Source organism: Lineus longissimus, chromosome 6 (assembly GCF_910592395.1).
Source record: "Lineus longissimus chromosome 6, tnLinLong1.2, whole genome shotgun sequence".
Classification (NCBI taxonomy): domain Eukaryota; kingdom Metazoa; phylum Nemertea; class Pilidiophora; order Heteronemertea; family Lineidae; genus Lineus; species Lineus longissimus.
This window is the reverse complement of record NC_088313.1, coordinates 10,589,181-10,603,436: the sequence shown is the minus strand read 5'-3', so window position 1 is coordinate 10,603,436 and position 14,256 is coordinate 10,589,181.

Genomic DNA, 14,256 nt, shown 5'->3' with positions numbered 1-14,256 from the left:
GATCATGATAAAGATGATGATCATGATCATGATCATGACGATGATGATGATGATGATGTTGATGATGACGATGACAATAAAGATGACGACGACAATGACGACGATGTTGACGATAATGAAGATGACGATAACCATGACCATGACCATGACGATGATCATGACCATGAAGATGACCATGACCATAACCATGACCATGACCATGACCATGACCATGACCATGACCATGACCATGACCATGACCATGACCATGAAGATGACCATGACCATGACCATGACCATGACCATGACCATGACCATGACCATGACCATGACCATGACCATGACCATGACCATGACCATGACCATGACCATGACCATGACCATGACCATGAAGATGACCATGACCATGACCATGACCATGAAGATGACCACGACCATGAAGATGACCATGACCATGACCATGACCATGAAGATGACCATGACCACGACCATGACCACGACCATGACCATGACCATGACCATGACCATGACCATGAAGATGACCATGACCATGACCATGACCATGACCATGACCATGACCATAACCATGAAGATGACCATGACCATGACCATGACCATGACCATGACCATGACCATGAAGATGAAGATGACCATGACCATGACCATGACCATGACCATGAAGATGACCATGACCATGACCATGACCATGACCATGACCATGACCATGACCATGACCATGACCATGACCATGACCATGACGATCATGATAACGATGACGACGATGATGATCACGACCGCGACGATGATGATCACGACGGCGACGATGACGATGACGGTGAGGACGTCGATGACGATGACGATGACGATGATCACGATGATGATAACGATGACGATGACGATGACGATAAAGATGACGATGATGATGACGATGACGATGACGATGATGATGATCATGATAACGATGATGATGATGATGATCATGACGATGATGATGATGATTATGATGACAATGACGATGATGATGACGGTGAGGATGATGATGAAGATGATGATGATGATGATGATCATGATGATGATCATGTCGATAATGATGATGTTGATGATGACGATGACGATAAAGATGACAATGACGATGACGATGACGATGACGATGACAATGACGATGACGTTGAGGATGATGATCATGATGATCATGATCATAATGATCATGATAAAGATGATGATCATGATCATGATCATGACGATGATGATGATGATGATGTTGATGATGACGATGACAATAAAGATGACGACGACAATGACGACGATGATGACGATAATGATGATGACGATAACCATGACCATGACCATGACGATGATCATGACCATGAAGATGACCATGACCATGACCATGACCATGAAGATGACCATGACCATGACCATGACCATGACCATGACCATGACCATGACCATGACCATGACCATGACCATGACCATGACCATGACCATGACCATAACCATGAAGATGACCATGACCATGACCATGAAGATGACCATGACCATGACCATGACCATGACCATGAAGATGAAGATGACCATGAAGATGACCATGACCATGACCATGAAGATGACCATGACCATGACCATGACCATGACCATGAAGATGAAGATGACCATGACCATGACCATGACCATGACCATGAAGATGACCATGACCATGACGATGATCATGACCATCAAGATGACCATGACCATGACCATGACCATGACCATGACCATGACCATGACCATGACCATGACCATGACCATGACCATGACCATGACCATGACCATGACCATAAAGATGACCATGACCATGACCATGAAGATGACCATGACCATGACCATGACCATGACCATGACCATGAAGATGAAGATGACCATGACCATGACCATGACCATGAAGATGACCATGACCGTGACCATGACGATGACCATGACCACGACCATGACCACGACCATGACTATGACCATGACCATGACCATGACCATGACCATGAAGATGAAGATGACCATGACCATGACCATGACCATGACCATGAAGATGACAATGACCATGACCATGACCATGACCATGACCATGACGATCATGATAACGATGACGACGATGATGATCATGACCATGACCATGACCATGAAGATGACCATGACCATGACCATGACCATGAAGATGAAGATGACCATGACCATGACCATGACCATGACCATGACCATGACCATGAAGATGACCACGATGATGACCATGAAGATGACCATGACCATGACCATGACCATGACCATGACCATGACCATGACCATGACCATGACCATGACCATGACCATGACCATGACCATGACCATGACCATGACCATGACCATGAAGATGACCATGACCATGACCATGACCATGAAGATGAAGATGACCATGACCATGACCATGAAGATGACCATGACATTGACCATGACCATGACCACGACCATGACCATGACCATGACCATGACCATGACCATGAAGATGACCATGACCACGACCATGACCACGACCATGACCATGACCATGACCATGACCATGACCATAAAGATGAAGATGACCATGACCATGACCATGACCATGACCATGAAGATGACAATGACCATGACCATGAAGATGACCATGACCAACACCATGACGATGACCATGACCACGACCATGACCACGACCATGACCATGACCATGACCATGACCATGACCATGAAGATGAAGATGACCATGACCATGACCATGACCATGACCATGAAGATGACAATGACCATGACCATGACCTTGACCATGACCATGACGATCATGATAACGATGACGGCGATGATGATCACGACCGCGACGATGATGATCACGACGGCGACGATGACGATGACGGTGAGGACGTCGATGACGATCACGATGACGATGATCACGATGATGATGACGATGACGATGACGATGACGATAAAGATGACGATGATGATGACGATGACGATGACGATGACGATGATCATGATAACGATGATGATGATGATGATCATGACGATGATGATGATGATTATGATTACAATGACGATGATGATGACGGTGAGGATGATGATGGAGATGATGATGATCATGATGATCATGATGATGATCATGTCGATAATGATGATGTTGATGATGACGATGACGATAAAGATGACAATGACAATGACGATGACGATGACGATGACGATGACAATGACGATGACGGTGAGGATGATGATCATGATGATCATGATCATGATGATCATGATAAAGATGATGATCATGATCATGATCATGACGATGATGATGATGATGATGTTGATGATGACGATGACAATAAAGATGACGACGACAATGACGACGATGATGACGATAATGATGATGACGATAACCATGAACATGACCATGACGATGATCATGACCATGAAGATGACCATGACCATGACCATGACCATGAAGATGACCATGACGATGACCATGAAGATGACCATGACCATGACCATGACCATGACCATGACCATGACCATGACCATGACCATGACCATGACCATGACCATGACCATGACCATGACCATGACCATGACCATGACCATGACCATGAAGATGACCATGACCATGACCATGACCATGAAGATGACCATGACCATGAAGATGACCATGACCATGACCATGACCATGAAGATGACCATGACCATGACCATGACCATGACCATGACCATGACCATGACCATGACCATGACGATGACCATGAAGATGACCATGACCATGACCATGACCATGACCATGACCATGACCATGACAATGACCATGACCATGACCATGACCATGACCATGACCATGACCATGACCATGACCATGACCATGACCATGACCATGACCATGAAGATGACCATGACCATGACCATGACCATGACCATGAAGATGACCATAACCATGAAGATGACCATGACCATGACCATGACCATGAAGATGACCATGACCAGGACCATGACCAGGACCATGACCACGACCATGACCATGACCATGACCATGACCATGACCATGACCATGACCATGACCATGAAGATGACCATGACCACGACCATGACCACGACCATGACCATGACCATGACCATGACCATGACCATGAAGATGACCATGACCATGACCATGACCATGACCATGACCATGACCATGAAGATGACCATGACCATGACCATGACCATGACCATGACCATGACCATGAAGATGAAGATGACCATGACCATGACCATGACCATGACCATGAAGATGACAATGACCATGACCATGACCATGACCATGACCATGACCATGACCATGACCATGACCATGACCATGACGATCATGATAACGATGACGACGATGATGATCACGACCGCGACGATGATGATCACGACAGCGACGATGACGATGACGGTGAGGACGTCGATGACGATGACGATGACGATGATGATGACGATGACGATGACGATGACGATGATCATGATAACGATGATGATGATGATGATCATGACGATGATGATGATGATTATGATTACAATGACGATGATGATGACGGTGAGGATGATGATGGAGATGATGATGATCATGATGATCATGATGATGATCATGTCGATAATGATGATGTTGATGATGACGATGACGATAAAGATGACGATGACGATGACGATGACGATGACGATGACGATGACAATGACGATGACGGTGAGGATGATGATCATGATGATCATGATCATGATGATCATGATAAAGATGATGATCATGATCATGATCATGACGATGATGATGATGATGATGTTGATGATGACGATGACAATAAAGATGACGACGACAATGACGACGATGTTGACGATAATGATGATGACGATAACCATGACCATGACCATGACGATGATCATGACCATGAAGATGACCATGACCATAACCATGACCATGACCATGACCATGACCATGACCATGACCATGACCATGACCATGACCATGACCATGAAGATGACCATGACCATGACCATGACCATGACCATGACCATGACCATGACCATGACCATGACCATGACCATGACCATGACCATGACCATGACCATGAAGATGACCATGACCATGACCATGACCATGAAGATGACCACGACCATGAAGATGACCATGACCATGACCATGACCATGAAGATGACCATGACCACGACCATGACCACGACCATGACCATGACCATGACCATGACCATGACCATGAAGATGACCATGACCATGACCATGACCATGACCATGACCATGACCATAACCATGAAGATGACCATGACCATGACCATGACCATGACCATGACCATGACCATGAAGATGAAGATGACCATGACCATGACCATGACCATGACCATGAAGATGACCATGACCATGACCATGACCATGACCATGACCATGACCATGACCATGACCATGACCATGACCATGACCATGACGATCATGATAACGATGACGACGATGATGATCACGACCGCGACGATGATGATCACGACGGCGACGATGACGATGACGGTGAGGACGTCGATGACGATGACGATGACGATGATCACGATGATGATAACGATGACGATGACGATGACGATAAAGATGACGATGATGATGACGATGACGATGACGATGATGATGATCATGATAACGATGATGATGATGATGATCATGACGATGATGATGATGATTATGATGACAATGACGATGATGATGACGGTGAGGATGATGATGAAGATGATGATGATGATGATGATCATGATGATGATCATGTCGATAATGATGATGTTGATGATGACGATGACGATAAAGATGACAATGACGATGACGATGACGATGACGATGACAATGACGATGACGTTGAGGATGATGATCATGATGATCATGATCATGATGATCATGATAAAGATGATGATCATGATCATGATCATGACGATGATGATGATGATGATGTTGATGATGACGATGACAATAAAGATGACGACGACAATGACGACGATGATGACGATAATGATGATGACGATAACCATGACCATGACCATGACGATGATCATGACCATGAAGATGACCATGACCATGACCATGACCATGAAGATGACCATGACCATGACCATGACCATGACCATGACCATGACCATGACCATGACCATGACCATGACCATGACCATGACCATGACCATGACCATAACCATGAAGATGACCATGACCATGACCATGAAGATGACCATGACCATGACCATGACCATGACCATGAAGATGAAGATGACCATGAAGATGACCATGACCATGACCATGAAGATGACCATGACCATGACCATGACCATGACCATGAAGATGAAGATGACCATGACCATGACCATGACCATGACCATGAAGATGACCATGACCATGACGATGATCATGACCATCAAGATGACCATGACCATGACCATGACCATGACCATGACCATGACCATGACCATGACCATGACCATGACCATGACCATGACCATGACCATGACCATGACCATGACCATGACCATGAAGATGACCATGACCATGACCATGACCATGAAGATGAAGATGACCATGACCATGACCATGAAGATGACCATGACATTGACCATGACCATGACCACGACCATGACCACGACCATGACCATGACCATGACCATGAAGATGACCATGACCACGACCATGACCACGACCATGACCATGACCATGACCATGACCATAAAGATGAAGATGACCATGACCATGACCATGACCATGACCATGAAGATGACAATGACCATGACCATGAAGATGACCATGACCAACACCATGACGATGACCATGACCACGACCATGACCACGACCATGACCATGACCATGACCATGACCATGACCATGAAGATGAAGATGACCATGACCATGACCATGACCATGACCATGAAGATGACAATGACCATGACCATGACCATGACCATGACCATGACGATCATGATAACGATGACGGCGATGATGATCACGACCGCGACGATGATGATCACGACGGCGACGATGACGATGACGGTGAGGACGTCGATGACGATCACGATGACGATGATCACGATGATGATGACGATGACGATGACGATGACGATAAAGATGACGATGATGATGACGATGACGATGACGATGACGATGATCATGATAACGATGATGATGATGATGATCATGACGATGATGATGATGATTATGATTACAATGACGATGATGATGACGGTGAGGATGATGATGGAGATGATGATGATCATGATGATCATGATGATGATCATGTCGATAATGATGATGTTGATGATGACGATGACGATAAAGATGACAATGACAATGACGATGACGATGACGATGACGATGACAATGACGATGACGGTGAGGATGGTCATGATGATCATGATCATGATGATCATGATAAAGATGATGATCATGATCATGATCATGACGATGATGATGATGATGATGTTGATGATGACGATGACAATAAAGATGACGACGACAATGACGACGATGATGACGATAATGATGATGACGATAACCATGAACATGACCATGACGATGATCATGACCATGAAGATGACCATGACCATGACCATGACCATGAAGATGACCATGACGATGACCATGAAGATGACCATGACCATGACCATGACCATGACCATGACCATGACCATGACCATGACCATGACCATGACCATGACCATGACCATGACCATGACCATGACCATGACCATGACCATGACCATGAAGATGACCATGACCATGACCATGACCATGAAGATGACCATGACCATGAAGATGACCATGACCATGACCATGACCATGAAGATGACCATGACCAGGACCATGACCATGACCATGACCATGACCATGACCATGACCATGACGATGACCATGAAGATGACCATGACCATGACCATGACCATGACCATGACCATGACCATGACCATGACCATGACCATGACCATGACCATGACCATGACCATGACCATGACCATGACCATGACCATGACCATGACCATGACCATGAAGATGACCATGACCATGACCATGACCATGACCATGAAGATGACCATAACCATGAAGATGACCATGACCATGACCATGACCATGAAGATGACCATGACCAGGACCATGACCAGGACCATGACCACGACCATGACCATGACCATGACCATGAAGATGACCATGACCATGACCATGACCATGAAGATGACCATGACCACGACCATGACCACGACCATGACCATGACCATGACCATGACCATGACCATGAAGATGACCATGACCATGACCATGACCATGACCATGACCATAACCATGAAGATGACCATGACCATGACCATGACCATGACCATGACCATGACCATGAAGATGAAGATGACCATGACCATGACCATGACCATGACCATGAAGATGACAATGACCATGACCATGACCATGACCATGACCATGACCATGACCATGACCATGACCATGACCATGACGATCATGATAACGATGACGACGATGATGATCACGACCGCGACGATGATGATCACGACAGCGACGATGACGATGACGGTGAGGACGTCGATGACGATGACGATGACGATGATGATGACGATGACGATGACGATGACGATGATCATGATAACGATGATGATGATGATGATCATGACGATGATGATGATGATTATGATTACAATGACGATGATGATGACGGTGAGGATGATGATGGAGATGATGATGATCATGATGATCATGATGATGATCATGTCGATAATGATGATGTTGATGATGACGATGACGATAAAGATGACGATGACGATGACGATGACGATGACGATGACGATGACAATGACGATGACGGTGAGGATGATGATCATGATGATCATGATCATGATGATCATGATAAAGATGATGATCATGATCATGATCATGACGATGATGATGATGATGATGTTGATGATGACGATGACAATAAAGATGACGACGACAATGACGACGATGTTGACGATAATGATGATGACGATAACCATGACCATGACCATGACGATGATCATGACCATGACCATGACCATGACCATGACCATGACCATGACCATGACCATGACCATGACCATGACCATGACCATGACCATGACCATGACCATGAAGATGACCATGACCATGACCATGACCATGACCATGACCATGACCATGACCATGACCATGACCATGACCATGACCATGACCATGACCATGAAGATGACCATGACCATGACCATGACCATGACGATGACCACGACCATGAAGATGACCATGACCATGACCATGACCATGAAGATGACCATGACCACGACCATGACCACGACCATGACCATGACCATGACCATGACCATGACCATGAAGATGACCATGACCATGACCATGACCATGACCATGACCATGACCATAACCATGAAGATGACCATGACCATGACCATGACCATGACCATGACCATGACCATGAAGATGAAGATGACCATGACCATGACCATGACCATGACCATGAAGATGACCATGACCATGACCATGACCATGACCATGACCATGACCATGACCATGACCATGACCATGACCATGACCATGACGATCATGATAACGATGACGACGATGATGATCACGACCGCGACGATGATGATCACGACGGCGACGATGACGATGACGGTGAGGACGTCGATGACGATGACGATGACGATGATCACGATGATGATAACGATGACGATGACGATGACGATAAAGATGACGATGATGATGACGATGACGATGACGATGATGATGATCATGATAACGATGATGATGATGATGATCATGACGATGATGATGATGATTATGATGACAATGACGATGATGATGACGGTGAGGATGATGATGAAGATGATGATGATGATGATGATCATGATGATGATCATGTCGATAATGATGATGTTGATGATGACGATGACGATAAAGATGACAATGACGATGACGATGACGATGACGATGACAATGACGATGACGTTGAGGATGATGATCATGATGATCATGATCATGATGATCATGATAAAGATGATGATCATGATCATGATCATGACGATGATGATGATGATGATGTTGATGATGACGATGACAATAAAGATGACGACGACAATGACGACGATGATGACGATAATGATGATGACGATAACCATGACCATGACCATGACGATGATCATGACCATGAAGATGACCATGACCATGACCATGACCATGAAGATGACCATGACCATGACCATGACCATGACCATGACCATGACCATGACCATGACCATGACCATGACCATGACCATGACCATGACCATAACCATAACCATGAAGATGACCATGACCATGACCATGAAGATGACCATGACCATGACCATGACCATGACCATGAAGATGAAGATGACCATGAAGATGACCATGACCATGACCATGAAGATGACCATGACCATGACCATGACCATGACCATGAAGATGAAGATGACCATGACCATGACCATGACCATGACCATGAAGATGACCATGACCATGACGATGATCATGACCATCAAGATGACCATGACCATGACCATGACCATGACCATGACCATGACCATGACCATGACCATGACCATGACCATGACCATGACCATGACCATGACCATGAAGATGACCATGACCATGACCATGAAGATGACCATGACCATGACCATGACCATGACCATGACCATGAAGATGAAGATGACCATGACCATGACCATGACCATGACCATGACCATGACCATGAAGATGACCATGACCGTGACCATGACGATGACCATGACCACGACCATGACCACGACCATGACTATGACCATGACCATGACCATGACCATGACCATGAAGATGAAGATGACCATGACCATGACCATGACCATGACCATGACGATCATGATAACGATGACGGCGATGATGATCACGACCGCGACGATGATGATCACGACGGCGACGATGACGATGACGGTGAGGACGTCGATGACGATCACGATGACGATGATCACGATGATGATGACGATGACGATGACGATGACGATAAAGATGACGATGATGATGACGATGACGATGACGATGACGATGATCATGATAACGATGATGATGATGATGATCATGACGATGATGATGATGATTATGATTACAATGACGATGATGATGACGGTGAGGATGATGATGGAGATGATGATGATCATGATGATCATGATGATGATCATGTCGATAATGATGATGTTGATGATGACGATGACGATAAAGATGACAATGACAATGACGATGACGATGACGATGACGATGACAATGACGATGACGGTGAGGATGGTCATGATGATCATGATCATGATGATCATGATAAAGATGATGATCATGATCATGATCATGACGATGATGATGATGATGATGTTGATGATGACGATGACAATAAAGATGACGACGACAATGACGACGATGATGACGATAATGATGATGACGATAACCATGAACATGACCATGACGATGATCATGACCATGAAGATGACCATGACCATGACCATGACCATGAAGATGACCATGACGATGACCATGAAGATGACCATGACCATGACCATGACCATGACCATGACCATGACCATGACCATGACCATGACCATGACCATGACCATGACCATGACCATGACCATGACCATGACCATGACCATGACCATGAAGATGACCATGACCATGACCATGACCATGAAGATGACCATGACCATGACCATGACCATGACCATGACCATGACCATGAAGATGACCATGACCAGGACCATGACCATGACCATGACCATGACCATGACCATGACCATGACGATGACCATGAAGATGACCATGACCATGACCATGACCATGACCATGACCATGACCATGACAATGACCATGACCATGACCATGACCATGACCATGACCATGACCATGACCATGACCATGACCATGACCATGACCATGACCATGAAGATGACCATGACCATGACCATGACCATGACCATGAAGATGACCATAACCATGAAGATGACCATGACCATGACCATGACCATGAAGATGACCATGACCAGGACCATGACCAGGACCATGACCACGACCATGACCATGACCATGACCATGAAGATGACCATGACCATGACCATGACCATGAAGATGACCATGACCACGACCATGACCACGACCATGACCATGACCATGACCATGACCATGACCATGAAGATGACCATGACCATGACCATGACCATGACCATGACCATAACCATGAAGATGACCATGACCATGACCATGACCATGACCATGACCATGACCATGAAGATGAAGATGACCATGACCATGACCATGACCATGACCATGAAGATGACAATGACCATGACCATGACCATGACCATGACCATGACCATGACCATGACCATGACCATGACCATGACGATCATGATAACGATGACGACGATGATGATCACGACCGCGACGATGATGATCACGACGGCGACGATGACGATGACGGTGAGGACGTCGATGACGATGACGATGACGATGATGATGACGATGACGATGACGATGACGATGATCATGATAACGATGATGATGATGATGATCATGACGATGATGATGATGATTATGATTACAATGACGATGATGATGACGGTGAGGATGATGATGGAGATGATGATGATCATGATGATCATGATGATGATCATGTCGATAATGATGATGTTGATGATGACGATGACGATAAAGATGACGATGACGATGACGATGACGATGACGATGACGATGACAATGACGATGACGGTGAGGATGATGATCATGATGATCATGATCATGATGATCATGATAAAGATGATGATCATGATCATGATCATGACGATGATGATGATGATGATGTTGATGATGACGATGACAATAAAGATGACGACGACAATGACGACGATGTTGACGATAATGATGATGACGATAACCATGACCATGACCATGACGATGATCATGACCATGAAGATGACCATGACCATAACCATGACCATGACCATGACCATGACCATGACCATGACCATGACCATGACCATGACCATGACCATGAAGATGACCATGACCATGACCATGACCATGACCATGACCATGACCATGACCATGACCATGACCATGACCATGACCATGACCATGACCATGAAGATGACCATGACCATGACCATGACCATGAAGATGACCACGACCATGAAGATGACCATGACCATGACCATGACCATGAAGATGACCATGACCACGACCATGACCACGACCATGACCATGACCATGACCATGACCATGACCATGAACATGACCATGACCATGACCATGACCATGACCATGACCATGACCATAACCATGAAGATGACCATGACCATGACCATGACCATGACCATGACCATGACCATGAAGATGAAGATGACCATGACCATGACCATGACCATGACCATGAAGATGACCATGACCATGACCATGACCATGACCATGACCATGACCATGACGATGACCATGACCATGACCATGACCATGACGATCATGATAACGATGACGACGATGATGATCACGACCGCGACGATGATGATCACGACGGCGACGATGACGATGACGGTGAGGACGTCGATGACGATGACGATGACGATGATCACGATGATGATAACGATGACGATGACGATGACGATAAAGATGACGATGATGATGACGATGACGATGACGATGATGATGATCATGATAACGATGATGATGATGATGATCATGACGATGATGATGATGATTATGATGACAATGACGATGATGATGACGGTGAGGATGATGATGAAGATGATGATGATGATGATGATCATGATGATGATCATGTCGATAATGATGATGTTGATGATGACGATGACGATAAAGATGACAATGACGATGACGATGACGATGACGATGACAATGACGATGACGTTGAGGATGATGATCATGATGATCATGATCATGATGATCATGATAAAGATGATGATCATGATCATGATCATGACGATGATGATGATGATGATGTTGATGATGACGATGACAATAAAGATGACGACGACAATGACGACGATGATGACGATAATGATGATGACGATAACCATGACCATGACCATGACGATGATCATGACCATGAAGATGACCATGACCATGACCATGACCATGAAGATGACCATGACCATGACCATGACCATGACCATGACCATGACCATGACCATGACCATGACCATGACCATGACCATGACCATGACCAT